The 27,947-nt window shown below is 31.5% G+C and overlaps 1 protein-coding gene across 6 annotated transcripts in view; it reads right to left on the reverse strand.

Annotated features, from left to right (window-relative positions):
- The window catches only part of LOC126770175 (uncharacterized), a 66,341-nt gene that overhangs the window by 18,473 nt on the left and 19,921 nt on the right, over positions 1-27,947 (reverse strand). Inside the window, exon 1 of one of the 6 annotated variants that reach the window (XM_050489410.1) lies at positions 26,984-27,205. The exons of 3 other annotated variants lie outside the window; for them this stretch is intronic. The gene's annotated coding sequence lies outside the window, so the exon portion shown is untranslated. Of the gene's footprint in view, positions 1-8,999; positions 9,120-16,971; positions 17,058-26,983; positions 27,206-27,947 lie in introns of those variants that run through there. 2 more of the 6 variants (XM_050489412.1, XM_050489409.1) reach the window with 2 other exon arrangements.

The following is a 27,947-nucleotide window of genomic DNA, read 5'->3' on the forward strand; positions in this document are numbered from 1 at the left end:
CGCTATCTTGTACTCCCACTTTAGCATTAAAGTCTCCCATAACAACATTGTAGTGGGCCCTCGAGGTGTCGTTGAGGGCCTTTGCGATGTCCTCGTACATCGCTTCGACCACATCATCAGAGTATGTCGAAGTTGGCGCATATACCTGTACAACCTTCAGGGAGTACCTGTCGGAAAGTTTTAGGACAAGGTACGCTACCCGGTTCGACACACTACTGATTTCCACAATGCTGCTAATGAGATCCTTTTTGACTAGAAAACCGACACCACCCTGGGAGAGGTTATCACCTTCGCGGAAGTAGAGTAAGTTACCGGACTCTAGAGTTATCGTGTCCTCCCCCTGTCTTCGGACTTCAGATAACCCCAGTATATGCCAGTTTATATGACTTAACTCTACTTCTAATTCGGCGAGGTGATGGTCCAGCCTCATCGAGCGTCCATTATACGTTGCCATTTTCAGTCGTTTTATACGGTAGCCTGCCGTGAACCGGTGATTCTTAGCACCCCCTGCCCTGCCGATACCGCGACCGCTACCTTGGTCGGGCCTAGCGGGCTTGCCGGTAACTGGGGGCCTTTTTTTGGGCGCATCTGCCATTAAGGGAGGGGTTTGCCCATACTCGCCGCGCTGGGCAGGCGTGTTGGCGAGCGCAGTAGGGGGTAAGATGTTTATGGGAGGGGGGACGCTGCTGCCCATCCCCCCTTTTCCCCGTCCCTCAGTCGCCTCTTACGACACCCACGGGATGAGATTGGGGGAGTACTATTCTAAGCCGGTACTCCACGGCAAAGCCTGCTAAAGCTTTGTATAAATACTTAATTTCCAAACCAAAAGTGGAAAAAATCTAGAGATACACCTATATAGTGAGTGTTGCTGTCGACGGTACAATTTCTAAAATATGTTTTTGCGTCTGACGGTAATCTCTATTTGACTTTAAGAAATCGATTGCAAAAACGCCCGACAGTAATTTATTACAAGCTTTGTCATCACCCGATTTAGATTTCTGATTGTTCGAAATGAGTGCAGACTATCTTTAGGTATGTTTATGTCAGAAATCACTTAGGTCATATCAAAAGCACTATTCGATATGATTTTATGTAACAGTTCCTCTATAAATTATCCGATTGAATGACCGCACATTATTTTAATAAGATCTTGCGTGCATCTTATATTAGAATTTTATTTGTACTATTTGAAATTGAATACATACATTGAAACTCATTAAAGTTTTGTTTGTAATATAATAATATTATACTTATTAACAAATATACTTATTAACGGTTTGATTTAACAGCAGCCGAGCCGAGATAATCTGGTGACGCAAACACGTGAATTTGTACCGAAAATTACTAGTTCAAACCTGGACAAGTACAGTTGTCTCATGCTCAGCGATGAATTACTCGTAATGCATCCCGGGGAAGCATTTGTCGTATGAAATTCTGACACATGTATCCACCAGCCCGCATTCGAACAGCGTTATGGGATAATTTCCAAGGCTTTACAATTATAATTTTTCGATTTTGCATTAGTATTAATTATAATACCGGGTAGGATTTTATCAAGGATAAAATATAAATAAAATACATATTACTTATTATGAAATCGTGAAACAATTTTGTATACGAATATATATACACACATATTTATTAAAACATACAAATACGTAATGACTTGTCTAATAAATATAACGCATAAATATTAAATTTAACGTAAATTTTCAAAGAACACGTTTAAAATTAAAAGACTAAAAATATTGAATCGATATTATTATCCTAAATTAAATGAGTACATATCAACTACATTTAATCGCCGATACAATATAGAGACAAAAAATGTTAAGTTACTTCATAGATATAATTTGTCAGTGTCAATGCCAAAAAGGTAGTATGTAAAAATTGTGTAATTTAATTTTAAAAAGCACACTTACATACATAATTTTTGTAGTATTTAATTGGATCTATTTTTTACATATGACCTTTTATGCAATAGCTATGCATCAAGTATCACAGATAACGGTTACATTTCTACCAGAGCGTTGCAATACGCCAAAATAACTTAATCTTAAAATAAAACGTGAAATACGCTAAAATCGTATCAAAACGTTAAATCCTCACGTCCTTTATGTCATGCACTCATGTTAAACATAGCAAGGTCGTTGCACCGCGCCGATTGACGCGGGTTCGATGCCTGCCGGATGTGTGCTACTGGCGAATAATCTGTTTTTATGTAAAATTTTACTAGCAACCGGTTTAAATTTAAAATTGTTTTCACGTATACATTTTTAAGAATCATTCATCTGATTACGGACTCACTTTAGGCATAATATAACTAGTCCACATGTTTTTTTATATTTATGCTTCAAATCGTTCTATAAGCTCTATACAAAAATTGAATAATAATTTTTATATATTTTTGCTTTAATATAATAATGCAACTTGGTACACCTCTATGCCTATTAATAAGGTACAAAGACGTATTAAATAATTTTAATAAAATAGATACTATTACAATTGCGATACTAGTAGGGACGCAAAGTCCAAAATATACGCATCCATGTAGAGTCTACGTAGAGTGTTGTTGGAGAGTTCAAGCGTAACGTTTTTTTAAGTCGTCCGTCAACACCAACAATTATATTGTTCTCTATTAGGACATGTCTGGTTTTGAAATTAGTCTGAAGTTCATTGCCACCACATAATCTTTTCATCTCGTCTCGTCTGCGCCATGCATCGTTATAGAATAAAATACAGACTGTATTTATCATATTTTACTAAAAAGAGCTTGATCAAACTATATATTTGAATATTTGATACATATACTCATATCATAAATATGGCGAGGTATATTTTTTTTCTATATAGAATAGGTAGGCGGACGAGCATATGGTGGCCTGTGGTAAGTGGTCACCAACGCCCATAGACATTGGCATTGTTAGAAATGTTAACCATCGTTTACATCACCAATGCGCCACCAACCTTGGGAACTAAGATGTTATGTCCTTTGTGCCTGTAATTACACTGGCTCACTCACCCTTCAAACCGAAACATGACAATACCAATACAAATATACCAAGTACTGTTGTTTTGCGGTAGAATATCTGATGAGTGGGTGGTACCTACCCAGACGAGCTTGCACAAAGTCCTACCACCAGGTATATAGAGATGTATGTTTGAATTCTCTAATCTCACTAACTATAATTTTGCATTCGATATTTTATTTGACGATACGACCCAAAAGGGTACAGAAGTCGTCTACGTCCACTGATGAAAAATGAGATGTTATTGATTATGTACTTAGCATGTATAACAGGCAAGTTTAATTCAATTTTAACGCTAATGAAACCATAGGACAAATCTAGTTATAAATAAATACGTAAGTGGTTATTTAATTCGCTGTAATTTTTATTTATTTAATTTTCGGTACTTTCGTTTAATGTGTAAAATAAATATTCGCATAATATCAACATTAACGAAGTTGGCTCAGTTCTTTCCAATTAAAAAAGATTAAAAAATAAATAAATAGTAACTTTATTTAAGATTGTTTTTATTTTATTAAAATATTGTTAATAAATTGGTCAAGATGATTGAATCGCAATCAATATCAAATTTGGATCGACTGTTTTGATCTTTATAGCTTTTGCTAATTCAGCGCAAAATTAAAAATATTACATATATTTTTTTTCGTGACCTACACGATTGGAAAGAATTTAAGCGCAGGATCAAATGCTTTAAGTGTTTTCCAAGGCAAAGCAAGTTTCGGGCTGCAGAGAAGAATTCCTTGGCTGAAAAACCCAATAACATTTTGACAAGGAATTTGAACCCAGTATATTTGGAATCTACAAGTTTATAAGCTAGGTACTAAACCAACTGAATAAATAATTTTGATGAGGCTTGTGGCTTGCCTTGTTTCGTAACTTTGTATAGTAATAAATAAGGAGACGTTTCTTTTGTAATGCCCAATTGAAAAAACTACTAAACAAATATACATAAAACTTATACCAGAATATGCAGCGCGTTTCAGAAAGTTTTAATATAAGGTTTATTATAATTTGTCTTCCCGATAATAATGTGAAATCGCATTATCGAATTAAGTTTATTGATTACAAGGGTACATACGCGAAGTCCAGGTTATATATATGAATACTGGTGAGTTCAGTTAGCATAATTAATGTAAATTCTAAAAAATACCAAAGCTTCTTTGTAAGTTAAAAATATACATTGTATTAAATTATGAGGTCGCGCATAACGGTTTGGGCTGGGCTCCCTAAGGGCTCGGCGGCCGGTACATTGACTAACAGCCAATGTCCGCTTCGCACTCCGTTGCGATCAACGGACCGATATAACTTTTATTGCGTTACCATTCACAGCATGGCAGTGATAATATGTATTAAGTTTGATATCACTTCTAAAAAACATATAACAGTATTCAAAAATAACAGAATATGCAAGAAAAAGTACAACTAATAAATAGGAGATTCAAATTTGAATAACACAAAATTTAAACGCAAAAATATTTTTTTTTTAATTTTACTAGTTGTAAAAGTAACTTAGATGATTTATTCATACATAAATTAATCCGTATTGCATGCGTATAGGTCATTCGTTTTAAATCTTAGGACGTCTTTTCATAGCTTTACACATTTTTAAACATCTTTATGGTGTAAATAGTAAAAAGTAACTCTGTCAAGGACATAGGCTACAATATCATATATAACACCCCAACACGTACGGCGTACGAAAAACTATTATTTTACAAATTTTAGTTAGAATTTTTAATATTGTAATTTAAATATAGAATAATGTACTCTTTAAGTAACAAAATATGTTAAAAGTACATTTAAATTTAGTGGACAAATCTTCATAATTCCGTTTTGCCACTTATACCCATATTATATGAATATGAATGAATTTAAAAATCCCTCTCTCTAAAATGCTATATAAAGTACCTTAATCATTGTAAGTATTTATATCATTACGTATTGATTTTTTATTCTAATCATTAAATAATCATTGATCGATTAATGTAATTGGGATTGTAACCTCATTTTATGAATATGATTTTTTTATATATATATTTATTATTATTATAATTTTAATAATATAATGTATTATTTTGTCTATACCTAAATCAGTATATTAATAGGTTCATATTACTCATCCTCTTTGGACTGGAAGAATCTCTTATAGAGTTAGGATTTCGTCTGTATCACATTTCTTGATCATGTTAATAGTTCTTGATAACTTGATAATGAAAATACTATTTATAAATGACAAAATAAAATATAGGTAACTCTGTAAGTAAGCATAAAACCATAGACATGTTGCAATATAATTCCAGGACGTCGGATAAGTTAAAATTCCAAGACAAGTTAATTAACATTTAAAAGGTGTCCGTTGACATTCGATACGTAACAAAAAGACAATTATGCAGATGTCAAATTTTGTTCATTGCGACTCTTTAGAAATTTATTTAATATTATACAACAATTTCGACATCGTTGAACAAAAAGTTGCCAACGGTCCATTTACGGTTACATAGTTTTAGACTGCTTTTAAAAATACTTATGTATATAACACATAAGCGCTTTTGTTACGCGAAATATGACTTTGCAATATAACCAGAGATTAAAACACTGTTATAATTAGAAAATGTATTGTTGACGGTGGAGTACAACCCCTTTTTTTGCTTGGTAATTAGAGGTAGACAGGGAGCCGGATGTTAGTGCATACATTTATAGCTAGCAATCGTAACCATGGCGATACTAACGTTGCTTGGTTTATATTTGCGTTGTTTATATTAAAAACGATAATTATGTTTTAACTCGATTTTGTTATAATTGGAATATGTTAGCTAATTATTATTTACTAAAATTTATTAAAGTATGTGCGACTGAACGGATTGTAACAAAATTTGACATAGACTTCTATGTCAAATTATTATTACGATTATGAGAATACATTGATTGTTCAATCTTTTTTACACAATATGTTTAATATTTGAATGATGGCTGTGTGTGTGTGAAGAACTTATGTATGCTGAGCTGTCGAGTACAATTACAACTAGATGTAAAATATATTCATGCATAAAAAAAGTAAGTTGTAATTTGTTGTTATTGTCAAATAAATAAATAATATATTGCGATCATACATTGTTTGTTATGATTTTTTACTTAAGAAACTATAAGGCCTGTAAATATCCGATTGCAGGGTTAAGACATGCTTTTTCAAGAGAAGATTTGGAGTTTACTCCACAACGCTTTTCCAATGCCGGTGGATATATAAGAAAATATATTAGACTTTATTTTAAGCTTACGATGCTTGTAATATCAAGTTATTCGTTTATTATATACTTACGCGACAAGACCTTCGTGTGGGAGTTCGTCGGGTTTACATTATCGTATGTACCTTTTTTATCTTTATTTATCAATGAAATTCAATAGAATATATGAATTATCATTCTGTTTTAAATATGTAAAAAAATTCAATTATTTGATAAGTATTTAGAATTTATATCGCCATGATAAAACGAAGAAATTCTTTTTAATTTTTGATACGACAATTTATCTAAACATTAATGTTTATTAGGGATTAGATAAGTGATAGATAGATGCATTATGGTAATGAACGACGAAGAGACAATAATGCGGGTTGACATATTACTTTTAATTATTTTTTACAATTAAGGAGACCTTGCCGTTAAACAAAAACAATTAAAACACAATGAAGTAATCAAGGTTTTTGCATTTTTTTACAAATAATATAATGTCTATATTAAAAATACAACCCAAGACACTCTCCTTTACTTCAAATATACGTTTTAAGTAATAATTCATAAATGAACGAAATGAAAACTTACATTATGTTGACATATAAACAATCGGCCATTTATTGTTATTTAATTTATATATATTCATACATATGATATATAATTTAGTCGTTTCTATTATGATAACATTTACCATTATTTGTCCACGTTGTCGTTTTCTCTTATAAACAATCTTTCACAATTGAAAACAAAAGTTTACTAAAAATAATATGTGAAAATAATTAAAATTGATGTCAAAAACTTTTAGGTATGTATGGGTTAAATTGTATTTTTAGGTGCCTCGCTAAACCGCCTCGATATACCATCGAGGCGGTTTGAAAGTCCTAACTTAACCTCGCGTTGTACACCGCCCGCGCCCCACGACATTACAAGCACATGAAACATTGTCACGAATTGCAAGTTTCCCAGAATTGTTTTAACATCGCATATGGCTTTATACGTATTCGGATAATGTGTTATATTGTACACTAACTTAGATAAGTTAGCTTGTGCTTCCATTAAATTTTCTTTTCCTAACATTTGGCTGATATTTCGTGTCTCTTAAGTTAATAATCAGATTAATAATTTATAAGAAAAACATGTTAGTGTGAGAGAATTCAGTGATTATTTCGATTATTTTCTAATATACTTTTTAAAACATAATTATTGCTGTATAATCTAAAAAATAATAAAATCAATTTCATAAAAATGTTTTATTGCCTATATTCCACCTAATTTACAATTTTTATAATTATGAACGTCGAAGAAAAATTTATAAGAAAAATAGATGAAAATATTTTTATGTATTATTTATCAGTTACTCTTGTAATCTTTAAACTATTAAATTAAAAAAAAAAACATCAATCAATTAAAATCGCGTAATATATATCAATAAAAATAATTCAGTTCAATCGATAACCTTTTTTAAGAAGGATTGAAAAAATATCGGTTTATATTCAAAACAAAATGTCAGTAACGTAGTTTATAAAAATAAGCAAACGCTCACACAAGTTGATTCACTACAAAACAAAAGTATTGGCCCTATTGGTTCTTAGTAAGTAAGTTTTGTGAATAATTGTGGTGAGTAAAAGGAGACGTAAATCATTATGTTAGAATGCAATGTTCGGAAACTGTTGTTACAGACAACACTTTTATTATTCCAATAAACATTTTCTCCCCCATTAATACCACCCTCATGTTTCGTCGTGCCAAGACAGGGACGTAGGATTAACGTATCGATTTTCGTGAACACGTGGTCTGAAATTTTTAATTTGCTACAGAAGTTGTGTGCATGAGTTGAAGTAAACAGGAAAAATTAATTAAATCTCTATCATTGTTAAATTTATAAATAATACGGTTGAATTTTCTACGAAAAAAAAATTATTAAATAAAAATAATCACAACTTTATATAGCAAATATTACTGACAGCTTTATTTGCTTATACAGATAAGATTATTATATTATATATTATTATTGTGGAATAAGCTCCAAACCTTCTCCTCAAAAAGTGGAGAGGAGGCCTTAAGCCCAGCAGTGGGACATTCACAGGCTGTTACGGATACGGATACGGACAGATAAGATTTGGTTGATTGCTCAACTGTTAAATAAAAATTAAAAAAAAAAAATACAAAAGTAAAATTTATATTGTAGCGGCCTCACTTATAAACGTTGCTTAGCGGCTGTTTAGTTTAACACTGTTTAGTTCGCTCTTTCTGTAATTATTGATTTGACATCTGAAAGAACACATATTTTATATGTATATTTATATTTTTATATATATTTTTTCTAAAATAAGTAACGCGTTCATGTCGCTCAAGCAGAGGGAAAGACAGCTCTGTAGCATTACTTAAGTATATTTACAAAATAGAGATAAAATTATATATTAAAAAAAATAAGGAAGAATACCCAATGCTGTATACGCAAGGATAAGGAAAAAATACGACCCTGACTAACGTCTACCAATGTAAGTATATTTTATATATTCAAAGAATATTAAGTTAAAAGTTATTAGATCGCTTAATAATTTGACTGTAAAATATGCAAACGATTTTTTTTTATTTGCATATTTGGTATTTGTCACAAATAAACCTTACGTGCTTAATGTCATACGATTAATCGATTGATAAACATTTATATAAATAGATAGAGATAGGTATTTTAGAATATTTTCTATAACATGTTTTTTTTTTAATAATGGCTTACCTACAACATGAAACGTAACGAAAAAAACACAACGCACTTATCAATTCTCATTCAAAACTTGACAAGCACTAACGATTCACTTAATAAAATGTACGAGAGACGTTCATATGCGACGCGGACGCGCTTGAAACTAAATGAGAGTTAGTAGTTGGTGGTCCGCCGGAGAACGAGGGGTGCGCTCGCCATGATAACCCAACTACCGCTCATACACATTCCTCTGTCGACAATCACATATAAGTATATTACAATCATACACGACAAGGTTATAATCGCAAGCCATACGCTGATTAGTCTTGCAGCTGTGGCCAATAAAAACAAGATGTGGTCTACATAGAGAATTCGAGTTCGCAAGAGCACTTAAATTGGTTCAACGTCTTTCTTCGTAGGGGAACGAAGACATTCCTTTGAAAGATCCAAACAGAGTGGGAATTCATCGAATAAAATATTTTGTCCGTCAATCAATGCCCTTGAAGGTAATTTGGAATTTGATGTACCCAATAGTTTTCGAATGGTTTCAATCATTAGTTCGATCATCGATTTGGTATAATCCCAAATTTTTATAGTAATATTAAAATTCGTAAACGTTTAGATTTATGGTATAACGTTATATGACATCTGCATAAAGGTCAAGAACTCTTGAAACGAAATGTTCTTTAGCCTCAAAACGAGATTGCATGTTGCTTCGAATACATTTATAGTATTTCATCTCGCTGAATATGTAAAAACATCGTGTTCGTTATAAGTGGAAACATGTGCATTAAAATTAAATTATTTTTAGTGACATTTCTATGTCCTCATATAAATATATCTAAGAATTATTTAGGTATTATTTATTTATGTCTAGGTAGGTCTTATTTATTAAAAATTTAAGAAATTGCCGTCAGCTATGTGTAATTTTTATAAATGTTTATATCGGAATTTAAATAATTTTGCATTTATTTTCTTGATCATAATTATATTGATATAATGTTATAATTATGTTATATTATTAAAGTTTGTCAAAATTTGCTCAATCATACCAGTCTATCGCGCTTGCATTGTAAAAAGTATTCATGATATCAGACGGCACTTATCTGATTTGCCGCTAGATCTTATTTGCATATAATAATATTTTCTGACTCGTCAAGTCAATGTCATGACCATCACACGGTATAATGTAAACATTATGTATAATTTATTTGATTGAAATTATTTTAAAAATTACCAACAATTACACAACAGAGACACATTTTTTATTGATGACTTACATTACAAAAAGTTTGTTACCAATGTACATTACCAATTTTCCAATTTCGATTACAGCTTTAGATATAGCAGGAATATTCAAACGATTTTTAAATTTCCAAATGAAGCATAAGGAAAAAATCATTCGACAAAACACCTTTAGGATAAATGCCAATACCCAACAACAAGTCCAACATCTGCTGTGCTGCGTTGAAACTAACGGCATCTGTTGATTTTGGTCCATAATTAAACCGTTTATACTTTATAAAGTCTTAATAATTTATTATATTTCTAAATTTTTATATTCAATATAGTTTCTTCCTACTTAAGCCGGTTCAATAGATAGGATACGTGAATTTTAGTCGCGAACGTGTATTCAAATCCAGAGAAACACTTAATTGAGTGTATCTTTAGGCAGCCTTTGCACATTTAAGGCTGTTTTCTTTTTGAATAAATTACGTGAGGAGCGAAATACAATTAATATAAACGATATGTTTATTTTATTATTATATAAAATAGGTATATATATATATATATAGTTGCGTCATATTTACAACAATATTACGTTTATACACAATAATATTGATTATTTTGATAGAATCAGTGACAATCGTCGTTTAAATATGAGAACTTACGATAAATTATAACATCAAGTTTCTAACTCCACAATGTAATTAAATTCTTCCTTGACCACGTATTCGTTTAGTATACTTAAATTCAGAAGATATTTTTAACTATACCACTAAATATATTAATAAACAAGACATACTAGATACATGACTTGGTCATCAGCCGAGATGGCCCAGTGGTAAGAACGCGTGAATCTTAACCGATGATCGTGGGTTCAAACCCGGGCAAGCACCACTGAATTTTCATGTGCTTAATTTGTGTTTATAATTCATCTCGTGCTTAACGGTGAAGGAAAACATCGTGAGGAAACCTGCGTGTGTCTAATTTCATTGAAATTCTGTCACATGTGTATTCTACCAACCCGCATTGGAGCAGCGTGGTGGAATAAGCTCCAAACCTTCTCCTCAAAAGGGAGAGGAGGCCTTAGCCCAGCAGTGGGACATTAACAGGCTGTTACTGTACTGTTACTGTACTAGATACATGTATTATTATTTGAGTCACTATAACCATTACTATTTTAAATATCGCATGCTATACATATGTATACGATGTATGTGTATCTTTCTAAAAGACACTTCAACTAAATTTAACGGATCTCACTCAAGGCGTAATGATTTAAGTCAAAAATTGAACTTCAAAAATTCGTACATATTACAGTGATTTTAATTAAGCAGCAAATTTAATAAATTAGTAATTGATATAAAAGTAAGCAGTTAATAAATTTGCGATAATGAAACAGTCGAGAGCCATAGGGACTTTCGAGCATATTCAACACCTTTGAAATTGAGGTGCGCTATATATATACCATGCTTCATGTATGTACCACCTCATTTATTGTATCCAGTTTTGTGAACGAAATAAATAAATATTTTCAGTTTTGTGCGCTATATAATTTTATTTAAAAGTAAAATCAAAAGTTATTGGATAAAGTATTACTTATGTTATAAATAATAAGATAAGGATTACGTTAAGAGAATATAGCAGATCCCGGAAGCTTCAAGTACTTTAGTTCAAATTTAAAAAGTATTCCATCTACAAAAAATAAGTAACAAATTTTGATTCTATGTTACGAAGTCTTGCATGCGACAAAAAATTGATGTTCCACCGTGACTGACCAGTGCAGTGATAGTTTCATCTTATGATTACGGATACGGTGTTTTTCGTACATAATAAAAAAAGCACAAATAAAAATATTCACTTGTGCTTTTTATTTAACGGAAGTTCGTTGATCTCTTGACAAATAGCACACCAATTCACTTATTTCTTAAGGTTAATTTTAAAACTTATGTAATTTGTGACTTTCGAAATAATTGCAATTTATTTGAAAATAAAGTCGAATATTTTTTTATACAAATTGTAGATAAATTTGAAATAATAAAACAGTTAATACAATTGTAAATATAGGTTCATATAAAATGACTTCGGACAGAAAATGTTCTCAAATGAAATTGAAAGAACGAATGTAACATTTTTAGTTAAATCAAATAAGTAATTTAATAGATTATATCATTGATACATGTATCGTCTGAATCAATATATTCTTATAACTTTGCGTTTATTTTATGACACCGAAAATGAGAAAGCTTTGAATATTTTAAACAATGAAAAAAAAGTTTTGAACAGAACATGAACACAGTAATAAATCTTTAAGTATAGAAAGTAGCACACATGGCTTCGAACATGAATAAATTTTATTAATAGGCTATTGTCTAAACAATTGTTAGTCTATAACGGTGTTCTGTCAGATACGAAGTCTAAATGCACACTTAAATGATTGAAAACTAGCGTTCTCGTAAAACTAAACACTAATTACATCTTTATAGCTTTTATAAAAAGAGGATATATAAATAAATATAAATAATATCCTGGGACATTATTCACACACGGCCATCAGATCCCAAACTGAGCAGAGCTTGTACTATGGAAACCAGACAAGTGATATATTACATTACTACTTTTCTTTTGTAAATAGATAATTACACCCAGACTCAGGACAAACAGACATGTTCATGCACACAAATGTCTGCCCTGGGTGGGAATCGAACCCACAACCTTCGGCGTGAAAGGCAAGTATCTATCAACCACGCCCACCGGCCCGTCATATATCTAACTTGAAATTGGTTACAAAGCTAGAAGATTTCAAGTAAACCGTTTATATGTAATTGGCGAACGATTTGATTTAATCGTTATTCAGTACGAGACTTCAAATGTCATCTAATAAAAACAAATCGAATTACGTTTAAAAAATTCAATATAATCAAAAAACTTATATTGAAAGTCATATATTTATTGTTATCTTATGAATTTCCATCAATTTCCATAATCCAAAACTCGTCGATCGACACGCAGACGGCAATATCCTGAACAGACGAGGGAAGCACTAATGCACCTAGAACAGTCCGGCCAGTAATTTCATTACCTTTTCCATCATAACAGAATTATGGCTAGCCTCTTTGATTACATGGTCAATTTGATTGGATTGCAGCAATGGCGGCTTTATTGAACGAGCAATACTTTTCTGATAACTCGACACGACTTGGGCTCACAGACGTAAAATCACAGACGAAATACATTCGTCAATTATAGTCAAGCGCGATTTTAAACTTCACTTTGACATGATAAATCGTATACATAACGTCATTTACATAAATTTTTTTCAACAAACGACATCAAAAATCGCTATGTGACTTTGTTCTTCGCAATCGCAGGTTCTATCTTGAGCTCTTGGGCCATAGCCGTTGACTAATTTCTAGCAGCTTAACCCTTTAGTGGAAACCGTATATTAGCCATTACATACGAATAGTCATATAAATACTCATTTAAAAATATTCAAATTTACCCATGAATAATAATTGATTGTATTCCTAGAAAAGCGTCTGACAATGATCTCCGATGACTTTGAAAGTATTAAATAACGAACACTCAAATTTCAATTGTCTGAAAAGCAATTATTGGGTTTTATCGGATTATTTATACGAACGAGTTTCGGACACAAATTTTAATGAATTTAATAGATAGATGACATAAAATAATAATAATGAAAATGAGTATATAATGCTCTGAAAAAATCTACGTTATCAATACACAATTAGAAATTGTATGTTATGCTGTTAAGTTGTATTTGGTATTTTTCCTATATAAATTTGCCATTATTTTAATTTAATGTTTCATACTTTTGTTTAATACAAAACTGCTTGTTACAAGACCAAGCTTAGTTTTTTTTGATGTCATCTGTGATCAGTGAAAGTAAGTATAAAATGATGTATTCAATTAATATTTTGTTGCATTGGCCAACAAATAGCTGCCGGACAGACAGACATTTTATCTTTATTTACTAGACGTTTAATTATGTCCGTAAACAGACTGCTGTAAAATGTACCACTTTCCAATCGCCATCGTTCGTGCTTGACAATGGATTGGAATAATGACTTTTGATTTAGTCTTAGACAGTCTAAGTACATAAAAAAGTTGCATCCAAAATTTTAAAATATAACTAACGCGTTTGAAATCTTACCATGACAAAAAATCGAATACATTTTAACAATTATTTTTTTACTTACTAGGTACATATATAATAAGGATCATATACTATAAGAAGAATATGTTTATTTAAATCTAAAAATTTTATATAATTCTAGCACTCCATGAAATTGCACTCATATCTCTTATAATAAATCATTTTATTTTTCTCAAAGTTAACGATTTGGGTCGTTTTGTGCTTCTCACGTGTTAAATTCTTAACCTTGACCAGTTAGGCCATATGGTGTTGCACTTCTATTTAACACAAGTCTGTTTCCATACAAGGCTCACAACACATTCATTCTGCTCTAGAGGTGTCGAACTTGCATATTATTGAGGTCAATTATGACAACTTACTTATAATAAAAATTATTGCTTTATTTAGAATTACAAATCGTTATGAATGAGCCGTGGCCTTTCGATGATGGTCAAATCGATAAATTGTACGTTGAGAATCGTTGAATGGAGAAAGTTAATTTGCATTTCAATAATGTTCCGTAGTAGAGTTAACGTATAATATCTGAAAGAATGCCATGTGAACTTACAAACAATTGTTCCCATCAATTAATACTCAAGTTGTTAATTAGATAACTCTAAATGCCTTAATATGTCTTTTCTTTTAAGGCTTTAGATATATTTTTTAAATCTACTAGCTATGTAAATTAATATTCAACAATTTTAGTCCCCGTATTCTTAACACGAGTCACTTTTGACCGCGTTTCGTTTAAATTGGAATACTAATGCATATCTCGGTAACGCGGTATAAACGGCTGCGGTAAGAGTATGACGTAAGCGTGATGCGAATTGGAAATGTATGTACATTGCAAAACCTAATTAACACCTCGGCTTTATATAACGGCGAATATCTATGTCAATGAAACGGTATACCCATTTTTATTCCAAAAGGCCGTCCAGAAAAAAATCGTAAAATCATTGCCGTACAAGATTAGGATTTAATTATTTTTTGTATTTTAATGATTCAAAAAGTAACGAGTTTTTTGCCTGATCTTTTCTGTAGAGTGTAGACTATGTATACCAAGGCAGTGGTAAAGAAACAGCAGGTAAATGACCTACTGTTTTCCTTCCATCTCGGCTTGGTGCTAGCTTTACGATTTAAATTGCTTGCAAAAAGATTATACTCTAACTCAAGTAATTATGTTATTTGTTGTTATGCATCGTAAGATGTTAATTGAAATAAAAAAAGATTCAAAGTAAAGGGTAAATTGTATCAACAAATTACAAAGTTATCTTATAAATGTTTTTAATCTTACTTACTAATATTACTAATCCTCGACCGATAGTCGATATGTCAGGTATAATATGAGTCACTAGGAAGCTCATGCAACGGTTAATTGTGTTGCATCGAGTAATACCTAATAAATAATAAATATTCAACATATTTTTGACGTTAAATACAATGATTTTGAAAATCCTAATTTGTGAACTTGTTTTCTATTAATGAAACAATTAAAATAGTGCACATGTTAACAACGATATTGAGTGATACGAATTTGATTCGTGGGTTATCTTATCATCAAGCTAAAAACAATAGAAAGCAATAGAAAAACTTTATTGCAGACAAGTTATAACTAAATATAATTACACAATTTAATTCAAAATTTAGATGAAAATAAAATGACTGTGCAAAGGCAGTCTTATATCTTCCAGCAATCTGTACCAAAAGATTTTCGAAAAAATATATTAATAAAATATAAATAATAATAATTTGATATTCATAACATACTAATCATTTAAGGTATTATTACTTAAGAATACAGAGTCTTTCTGATTCTGTTGCAACTGATCCTCGGTGCATAGGGCGGAACCATGGTCGTTGATCCACGAGTATCAGGTTTGGGAGCCGTCTACTTCATAAGTAAGTCAATATGATTCCAATGGCGCAATATGCACATTCATTTATACTACAAGGAAATTGATAAAATATTATTTACATACGATTTATAATGTGAAATTTTAAAGTTTTTTTTCAAGCCTTGGCTTACGAGTTAAGAAAAAAATGTAAGAAGCGTAATCTAGTTACCAAGCCAACCCTTTTGTGAGTCTCAAGTGAACTCTTGGCTTCGACTTAAGCAAAACCTTCATGTCTAGCGAAAGAGTATACTAAGTTTAAGTAATCATTTTATCTTTAAGTAAACAATAACCAGAACACTTAAAACACACCTAACAGCAAAAATTATATTTCATAACGAAATTTACAAAAAAATATAAAAAAAAATATTTTAATTTTTTTTTGGAGGATCAAAGATGCGACGTGCATTGCGTACATCTAATTAAAAGTTTCGTAATTAAAAAAATAAAAGAAATCATATTTCTATTTCAAACTTCTCTCTCATATACAACAAAGCAGTAAATACATATGTATGTAATTTTTTTTAATTATTCGTAAATATAAACTAAATGCATATACATTTTCAAACTCATACATTTAACTCGTGTCGCTAACGAGGTACTAAGAATCTACAGCAGTTCCTTATGCCAAGGTTTCATGAACTATTTTTAACATCTAAACTTAATTACATACCCATATTATGCTTTTCTTAACCAAAAGGTTTAATATTCAATTATCAAAAAAAAATACCTTTTAATAAATCCAATCAATTAACCGTTGGACATTATGGACATGACATATTTCAATCACGTCATTGACAGCCACGAAGTTATAAATCACGAATTCGAATGCGTCTGCAAAAAAAAAGTATCACACGTGAAAGGCCCTTGGACACGTTTCGCTCGTGTTTAAATAATAAGACGTCTTAAAGTTTACAAGCTGATTGGAAAGTTGGAGACTTTGCAAGCAAGATGTTTAAAGGAATGTCTATTTCACGAGTAATTTTTTTCATGGCGAATACACACTGTACAGGGTTAACCAGAACGAGTATGATCTAATTTTAGATCTTCGCCTGTCCCTTGTCGCGTGCCTAGCGTGCCTGTCTCGAGGCTGGTACATAAGAATTCTCCAGAAATGTAAAATATAACAAATAAGTTACCAACTACAAATGTTTCACGAAACGATACATCATTTATATTATAATCGGTAATTTTCTATACTATACAAGATAGAAGCAAAACATTTCCCTACCTTTTTATTCTCTATTTGTTAATCGATTCCTTTTTTTTGTTTAATAGCTATTGACGAGCTTTAGTGTTATTAATAAACACAGCAGCTTGCAGTGAGCAGTTGATAGAAGTTATTATGGTTGAATATCGACCACTGGGCGAAAACTAGTTTTAGTAAGTCGATGCGTTTATATATTTTATAATAAATTAATATGTTTATTATTAATCAACATATTAAAAAAACAGTTTTATATCCAAACTGTAAGATTGTTAATTTTAATATCACGTGACCGGAGTAGCTATTAAGTTTGGATTTATGCAGCAAAAAGAGCTCTCTACAAATTTCATACGGTTTTTGTGAATACGTAGATATTAATTTCTACTTATATGTGCCGAAGTTTTAAAGGCCTTACTCAAATAGTACTTTTCATGTGTATTTCCGCATAGCGATCCATCTGCGCACTGATGACTTACTTATGTTCTAGTTTTACAGACTACGGTTAACTACAAATTAAACGTTATTGCTAGACCGTGTAGAATCAAAGTAAAGATCATTTCAATGAATGCGCCGTTGTAAATGCTATTTTATAAGAAAATTAAAACCTATTTAAAATGTTTTTTTTTTAATCTTTATAAATGTAACAAAACTAAATGTATAATATCTAGAACATAGACCCCTCTATCATCTCTTTAAAATAATCGAATTTTCGTTTATTTATTTTATACCTGTCTGAACACGCGTTACAAAGAATTTAGTGCTTAGATTTTAATAAATATGACATGCTGAAAACTTGAAAACAAAACGCCAAAAATATTAAGAATAAAGCAAGTTTTAATTCAATGAGTAACTTAATAATAAAATTAATATCGAATACGTAATACATTTCACGAAGATTGTTTAGGTTCAACAAAGCAATATCGAAAAGGGATGTCGTAATACCAGATAATCTGAGTCCTAATACGAGTAATTGAATGGAATAGGTTATTCAACTGACACTGATCTTGCGTCTAGACTTGGCAGACATCTCTATTCAAAATACAAATACATCTCAAGAAATTGAATAGTTAAAAAACGCTGCGACTATATCCCGATGCAAGCCGCATTGCAGTTACTTGAAAAAATATAGGGAGTAATATTGGTGAACTGGAATATGGGTTTACTCCCATAATAAACAGCTCCTTAGATAAATTTAAATGTTAATAGTTTTCTCAATGTAGTTTGTATATGAGGTCTTGTTTTGTATGGATAAATAAATATCATCCCGTCCAAAATTTGAGCGAGTAGAATTTATACAAAGCGGTACGCGTTAAGCCCTTCATATTTTCAACTCTTCAAGTAAAAATTTTTAAAACTCCTTACATAGCGTATGCTTACGTTATATCGATTAGACTCAGTAGTTTTCGCTGTGATAGGCATGTAGTATATAAAATTCTATAAGTATTATCTATAGTTTGTATAAAAAATATCTTTGATTAGGACTATGTAGACGAATGTCACAACAACAAGCGTGAAAATCGAAAGAGTTCATGCCATAATATCAGTAATCATCGGGACAATCATAATTGGATAACAAGCACCTCGCAGTATATGAAGGTCAGAACCTGAACTGCTTCTTAATTTGTTATTTCCTCTTAAGTCTACATATCAATAGCTATGAGAATAATAGTAACTAATATCGTTTTGAATACATCTCTATATAATATTAGTCAAATTTAAATAGTGTTTATGTTATTTAAAGTATTTTACAAAAAACTACTAAAATATTGTTTGGCTAAAGTTATTTGTTTGTGTTTGTATACTATATGAACATATTTCTAAATAATAGTGTGAAAGAATGACAAGATCAGTGTATCGCACACATCGACATAAAGCACATGTGTTGTCATGTAAAGCGTAATTTCGGTAGTGCTTAGCAATAGATAGTAACTATGTATAATACGACTCGCTAAATAACCGACATCCGGAGCATGACGCCGATATTAGATGACCACACAAATAACGCCGACAGTCGACACACACTACCGTCGTTCGACGAGCAAACATTCAGCTTGTTTGTCAAATGTGGAATTTTTTTATATACGATTTTAAAACGACTGTTTTTTTTAAAAAAAAAAAAAGCTTTATAACGTAAATACACTATGCATGTGATTTTCTCTGTTAACATTTTGTATACATGTGAGTCAGTTTTAATTGTTAAAAATCTCTGATATTCTGTTAACATATAAAGATAAATATAATATATATCGTTTTTTGTTATTTTTGTTAAATTGAATCCGTTTTTTCTTTCATTTTTAGAGAGATTTATTGAAATTACTTGTTGTTTTTTTAAAAACGAGTTAAAATACTTAAACCCGACAACTTACTACTACAAATTAAACATTTTTGAAATATGAAAATTAATACTATACATTTGACGTACATTAGTCAATTTTTTTCGTTCTTAATTAGCATTTCCGGCAAATTGGATATGACATCACATAGCCTATAACACGCAGGACTCAAAGAAGCCAACACCACGTCAATTAATTAAAATATAATCCTGTGTAGTTAGTTACACAAAAGGAACAGATCAACATACTAATATTGCCCGCTAAAATCATAAATAACTAATCAAATAAAATTAAAATCTTTCACAATGACCAATTTGTAAAACGTAATATCAGATTCCATAAAAATATATGTTACAAGATTATTTCTTTTGGAACCATTACAGGCGTTATATGTAACTTACCACAATTAGTACACTACTTTATTGCGATATAAATATTAAAATGCGATAAGCCACATATTTTTAAAGTTTTACGACGTATTTATAATAGGTATTCTGTAACAACAGGAAATTCATATAATATTAACATGACTGATAAGACGTAAACCAATTTGTTTGATATGATTAAAAACGTATATAAAAAAACGTTTTGTGAAAATAACTTTTAAAGATACCTAACATTTTCGAAAAAACGTATTTTTCTTCGTATGGATTTTTTTATGATTCTTTTATTGATATAATCATTATAAGAATTTTAGTAATATAGTAAATAAATCGAACAAAATCTAAATATATTTTCAAATAATTAAAATTAGATTTGAAAAACAAAATTTGACATCGTAAACATGCACGTTTTTCACACATTAATTTAAAACTTTACACGATAAGAACCGGAAAATATAGGTACGCATCGAAATAAATTCAGCGCAAGAGCTATAACTGTTAAATTCGATCCGAGGTCGGAGTCACAGGCAGCGGTGCGTTGCACGTGTGTAGTACACGTGTGTATAGTGTGTGTGTGTGTGTATATGGGATAGGGCACGAAAAGTAGTCGCCGAGACGTGGATTTCTTTCACTGACAAACGCTGTTACTAAGGCATATAAATTACTAACTCCTAGTGGACTATATAATCTATAACCTTTCCCGATAAGTGTGCTATCTAACGCAAAAAATATTTTTCAAACAAAGTCAATCCTATTTATATTATAAACGCGAAAATTTGTGAGAACGAATGGATCAAGAATGGATAAGGATAGCTTATACACTAACTTAACTAATAGGCTGCTTAACACCTGCCTTTACACGCGGGCGTAGCTAGTTAAATATAAAGCTGAAGCTGTATATATTAGTATTAGTTACGGAAACTAAACAACTAAAAACTGGCTAAACCGTCGAAATGTAAATCATTAATTATTACTTGTTCGGGATTCGATCAGGAAAAACTACTACGTTATTTGCAAGTGGCCAACAATATTGGTCAACAAAAATTCATGTAACACAATTCGATATTCTCCTGGTCGTACAGACCAAGTTCTTAACTAACTTTCACAATGCGTGATAAGGAAATAATATTCTGATATTACTTAACACTACAAAAATATTTCCAATACGAATGATATCGTAGAAATTAACTGCATAATGAGCCAGCGATTATGTAATAATTTCTACACCATGATTAATCAAGCGTAGTTGTTTTTGAACTTACTAGCTACTACTCCCATTATAGAAAACGTATGAATCACTTAGTTTGATACACTCGAATCAATTATGGCCGGCCCTTCCTGAGTTCGTTGCACCTCAATTGTTTTGCACAGAGACGTCGTCTGCATACTTATTCTCTTTTTTTTTCTCTTTTCCCAACTCTTTCTTGTGTATTCGAGCGTCGAGCAATTATTATAATGTGAAAACTTAATTCCCACCAGTATTGATTATTGCATTCTCGTTCGCTAGCCACATAGCATACCAATTATTGTGATTAGCACAAAACCTCTTTAGAATATATGCAAGTACAATGCGTGTTATAACAAAAAATATATAGAAAGAAGTATTTTATTTCACACTAGCTAACCGTCCCGGCGCTGGACACGGTCGGCACGGGCGGAATAAGGATTTATATCGTAATACACATTACTATTGGTTAACGCGGCACACGTCAGTAAAGCTCCCAGTCGGCATGATTTTTTTCGACATCTTCAGTATTTATTATCATACAGTAACAGCCTGTTAATTTCCCACAGCTGGGCTAAGGCCTCCTCTCCCTTTTGAGGAGCAGGTGCCACGCTGCTTCAATGCGGCTTGGTAGAATACACATGTTTTAGAATTTCAATAATTTAGAAACATGCAGGTTTCCACACGATGTTTTCCTTCACCGTCAAGCACGGGATGAATTATTTAAACACAAATTCACATGAAAATTCAGTGGTGTCTGCCTGGGTTTGAATCCACGATCATCGGTTAAGATTCACGCGTTCTAACCACTAGGCCATCTCGGCTCATTATCATATTTCAGCGGATTTTCACAAATATTTAATAAATTATACACCAAAACCTTTAGTGAAAACCGTATGAAAATCCGTTCAGTAACTATTGAGTTAATCTAGTTCAGACCGACAGACAAACAAAAGCGGTGCGGGACTGTTTTACAATATGTAGAAATAGTAAAAATTTTATTACATTGTACTTTTACAGTATCTCATGTTATATGAATTAAGTAGCAGTGTAAAAATACAACTCTTTACGTTGTGTTCTTTAACGTCTGTCACTCATTAAAAAACCATCTCCGAGTAACAATTTTCAGTCTTGATTTGCCACCCGGCTTGTCTGGGCTCATTAACTTATGTAAGAGCGATCAGCGTGATTGGTGGTTACGAGGATTGCACACAATGGTCGCTTCGAACAAAACAGCTTTCAACATCCGGGAAAGCGAGGAAAGAACTAAATCTATGTTATATACCAATCCTGAGTCGTCAATCGTAAATTGAAAATTGTGTTTTATCCTAATTCCCTATCATAGAAGTCACTGCCTTTGCTTTGCCATAACATAATTAAATGCCATAATAAAACTAAAGCACCTACTTGTTTGACATTTATAAATATAATATTCGATCTTTTACAAATAACGGTGAACTATCAAAGACCCTTAAATTAACCCCAGGAGGATATCTCAAAGGCCGTGTAACAATAACCCAAAAACCCCTAGCTTTCGCAACATTATTATTGCAGGCGCGACGGTATGGCGCCATATATTGACATTCAAACATCCAAATATATAGTTCTTATACTTTACAAATAATCTTCAAATTACACAAAGACTGTAAAAATATGCATTATACGAGAGCAATATAAGATAAATATTATGCACGTACAATAGAAATGAATGATGCGGCATATGCCAAATTATTTTCATCGCTTTTCTGCTACGAGTGAATTTTTAAAAAACACGCACATAATAGCGAATTATCACAATGATTCTCGCTGGCTTTGCGCTAATTGTGCAATGAACTAAATTTTATTTCTAAAGTATTTTTCAGCAATTACAGTTTAGTAATAATCAAAATCTCGCCGTCTAACCGGCTAACTGGTCACTTTTCGCAACACCGCAGTCGCGACAATTCGGCGCCAGTTGTCACAATGTGAACCGCATTACTTATAAGTTATATCAAATAGCTCAAACTGTCAAGTGAGAAGCCACGATAGTGGTGAAACCAAAGACTTATTCGAAATTATAAATGCATTTTATAAAATGAGGCGTATCACGTGATATAAACTGATGTGACACGTTCAATAACCACGGGAATATAAACTCCAATTGAAAATGTATCAACAAATATTATAGTATATAATGTGTTCTAAACGTAAATGAAATTGAAATTTAACACACCACAGTTTCGAAGCAATCGTTATCGTTTAACAGACCCGGCCCCCATCTATCGCTAGACGATAAACGTGGCGTAAAACAAGACGTCAGCTGAAAATACCCAAACATAAACAAATAGTAACCAAAAACGAACTCCATATAAATAGTTACTCCTAGCGCTAATAAAATAAGCGCTCCGACATATATTAAATAAAGGCGAATAAACATTTTACTAGATCTTTCAGTTTCTTTTAAACCTCACCAAGCTTTGAAGGCTAAGTAAATAGATAATATTACTGTTTCAAGAAAACTTTTATTCCATCTTGCCTTTGTTACTTTGAATTTGTCTCTGGGTTAACTTTTGCAGCTAATATTTCACTCGTATTGTCTAAAAATTGTAGCTGTAAGACAAAGTTTTTGGACTTTTTGTGATCAAGTTTTCATTCATAATTTATATGAAAAGCCTATACTAAGTTCGAATAAGAAATTTGACACAGCCTCAACGCCGCACATCTCTCAAGCAGCTACCTCGCTTGCATCATGCAACTGTCTTTAATATTTACAGATGGCAGGTACGATAATTCTTAGAAGTTCATTATAACAATAAGCAATCACTTTCTCTTCTCCAAACCGTCTTTTACTTCATCGTAGTACGTATAAATATAAGTTTGCCCAAGCGACCCCAGCACCTCGTTAGATTAGTTTATATAAAATGTTCCATTGGTGTATGTAAAGTATTAACCAATATTTTTATTATTTTGACGTAAATTTATGTATTTTTCTTACCACACATAAATAAGCATTAGTATATCCCCAACTTTACTATATATTATTTATAAAGTAATTAATTGAATAAAATCATTGTTGTGTTGCATCAAACAAAGCCATTTGAGTTAAATAGACTCGAGGGAAAAAAATATAAATTTTAAATAAAACATAACATAAAAGATTTGATTCCAATGAAACGAATTTGTCTTACAATTTTTCTCACGAGCGTGTATTTTGAGTAATCAATTAACTAAATAACATTTGTCAGAAAATAAGGTAATATTCAAATAAAACGTGGCCGACCTCTGAGTGCATTAAATTGGCGAAAGTCCAAAGAAATGTTGAAACTGAATTCTCATCAAAACGAAATTGATATTCCATTTTCGTAAAACAGTCTTACTTATTTTATAATTTGCCGAACAACGTCGTTTTTATAAAAAATCACTTTAAAGAAAGAGAAAATAACACCACATAAAATAAGTAAAGAGAGAGTATAAATGGGTGTAAGTTTAAATCCTATTAAAATTGAGAAGCGAGCCAGAAACTTTGGGTCTCGTGCTGTGAACAAGTTAGACTTCTTGGCGTCGTCAGTCGAGATTGCATCTCTCCAAAGTAAAATAGGCTACGGGCCGACAAAACATTCCGCATCAAGGAAATTGAATGAAAATACAAACATTGACATACCTTGAAGCCAAAATATATGAAAGCCGTCCACTAACCGGAGCCATTCATTGCATCTTTACCAGATATTCTTTAAAAGTCTTAACTAAAGTGCAATTATTATTATTAACTCAATCGAGTTGTAAAAGTTGATCAATTTGTTCATTCTAAATACTTAATTGACTTTTTAGCTAGTTTTGCGTTACCCAACTGCAATTAATTACTTAATGAATTCAAATGGGATTCTACGCACCACTACCCACCTGACCTAGTTAAGTATAGTTAAATTTCAATTTATTCATAGAAAAGCAGGAATACAAAAAATATTCCAATCACTTAGTATTATTGTGTTCCCGTCTGGAGGGTGAGTGAGCCAGTGAAACTACATTCACGAGGGAAATAACATCTTGGTTTCCAAAGTTGATAAGGCATTGGCCAATTACATTGCCAATGTCTATGGACGACGTTGACCACTTCTCATCAGGTGATTCATTTGCCAGCCAGCCTACTTATTTACGATATTAACAAAGTAGTAAATTTATAAGTTGCTACATTAAAACTCAAGAGCATTGACTAAAAATATATCAAGTCCATAAAAGATATTTTATTAGTGCTATTAATTATATTTCAAATGAAGACAAAAAGCCGCGTTGATTCTAAGCTACGGAGTGACATCATCGATCAATTTAGTCGAAAGGCGGATATATTTAGTTCCAAAATATTTTATACGACTTTATCCTATACAGTAATAAATATATTTCATCCACTGAAGAACGTATAAAATATTTACTAATATGATTAAAAATGAACAATTAATTATTTATCATAAAATATGTTGTAATTTCTTTTTACAAATCGATTCAAACAAAATTCAATTTAGCTGCAACTAATTCTAAGTTATTTTTCCAAGTATTTCTATCGGACTCCGCTGATGTGCAAAGGTTTATAATTTGAAAGGTCGTTCATCTAAAAACAGTCTGACGGGTTCACTGACCGCTAGTTAATAGACTAAGCATTAAGTGTTTATTTACTGACATTACACGACCTACTATAAAAATAAAGTGAGCGAGCGAAACATGGTATTATAAATATAGACGAGATGTTGGAAAACTCGGAAATGTTTTATTAAGTAATTATCATTTTACTAGACTTCTGTGATTTGCTCTAGTCACGTCTTGAAAATTAGGTCGTGGATATAATATTATATTAAAATGTATACACATATATATATAACAGGAATTAGCCAAAGGCAAAAATGTGATGTTTGAAATTGTAAATTGTTTGTGAAATGGACAAGTTTGTAAAAAGTAAAAACGATTGTTCGTAATTTCGTATATGGGTGCATATACATGAAATATAATTATTTAAAATACTCGTTATAGTAACTGCAAGATTGTTTTAAACGTTTCTTCCTAGAACAACTATATCCTAGTTTAACTCGCGGTAGTAAAAGTTAAAATTAGATTGAAGAAATAAACATATTCACGATACCTAACAGCTTTTACGAGAATAACATTTGGAATGTCAGTTTAAAAAAACTTGTTTTAAATTGCATTGAAATTAATATATTCAATATAATAATTATAAAGTTAGAAACTTCGTGTTTTAAGCGTATATTTATTGCATTATTAAACAATTATGAAAGAATGCCATCAACGATATTAATTGATTTTTATAAATCTATCATCCTAAAGTCTATCATATATGTATCTTAAATCGTTAATGCTCGATTCACAATTAAGTAACCATAAAGATAAATTTCATATAAGAAAGTACAGTTCGACAATGTATCAATAAACTTATTAACTTAATCCGGTTCTGTTAACAAAACGTCACTTTCGAACCGGTTGTACGCGGATATGTCTAGGACTTAGTATTTAGGATACATGAAAGAAACCATACAACATTGCGAAAATAATAACTTGACCCAAACCATTGAAACACATTCGACAATCACATTATAAACAAATTTACTTACATTTAAAAACGATAAGTTGACATTTCAATTTCTTAAGAAGTCGGTCCCAAATCTGTATCTGAATATATCAAATCACTTTAATGTCACAGCGTATCCGAATTGAAATAACTTATCATAAATGAACAGTTAGAATTATACAGAGATTTATTAGTCTGTGGCGGCGAAAATTTACGCGTCCAACACTGACGTGCGAGTGAGCGTGACTGCACAGCATGAATTCGCTAAGCCGGCTGCGTAGCGAGGCAATTCCCACAATTTCGGCTATATAGGTATAGCGTTTATAAATCGTGAGCATAAAACAACCGTGTCTATGAAATGATGATAAAATAGAACAATACGAATATAATAATTTACTTCAAATTATACTTTAACATCAGCTTATTATATTGGTTTTATACTGGTGGTAGGGCTTTGTGCAAGCTCGTCTGGGTAGGTACCACCCACTCATCAGATATTCTACCGCAAAACAGCAATATTTGATATTGTTGTGTTCCGGTTTGAAGGGTGAGTGAGCCAGTGTAATTACAGGCACAAGGGACATAAAATCTTAGTTCCCAAGGTTGGTGGCGCATTGGCTATAAGCGATGGTTGACATTTCTTACAATGCCAATGTCTAAGGGCGTATGGTGACCACTTACCATCAGGTGGCCCATATGCTCGTCCACCTTCCTATTCTATAAAAAAAAAAAAATCGATGTAATTTTAAGAGCACCCGAAAATCATAAAGTTTTAACTTGTTGCATATATCTTCTACAACAAATGTTACACGCTAAATGTAAATATTTTTTATTGATTGTTAACAAAAGTATGGTTTTCCTTAAGAATTTAAATTCATAGTGTCAGACAAAAATGGACTTTATTGAAATTGTAATTTATTGAACAAAATTGATAGAGTACGTCAGTTTAAATTTTCATAAAATATATAAAACAAATTTAAATATTATAGCGGACAACAAAACCATGG

This window comes from Nymphalis io, chromosome 8 (genome assembly GCF_905147045.1).
Source record: "Nymphalis io chromosome 8, ilAglIoxx1.1, whole genome shotgun sequence".
Classification (NCBI taxonomy): Eukaryota; Metazoa; Arthropoda; class Insecta; order Lepidoptera; family Nymphalidae; genus Nymphalis; species Nymphalis io.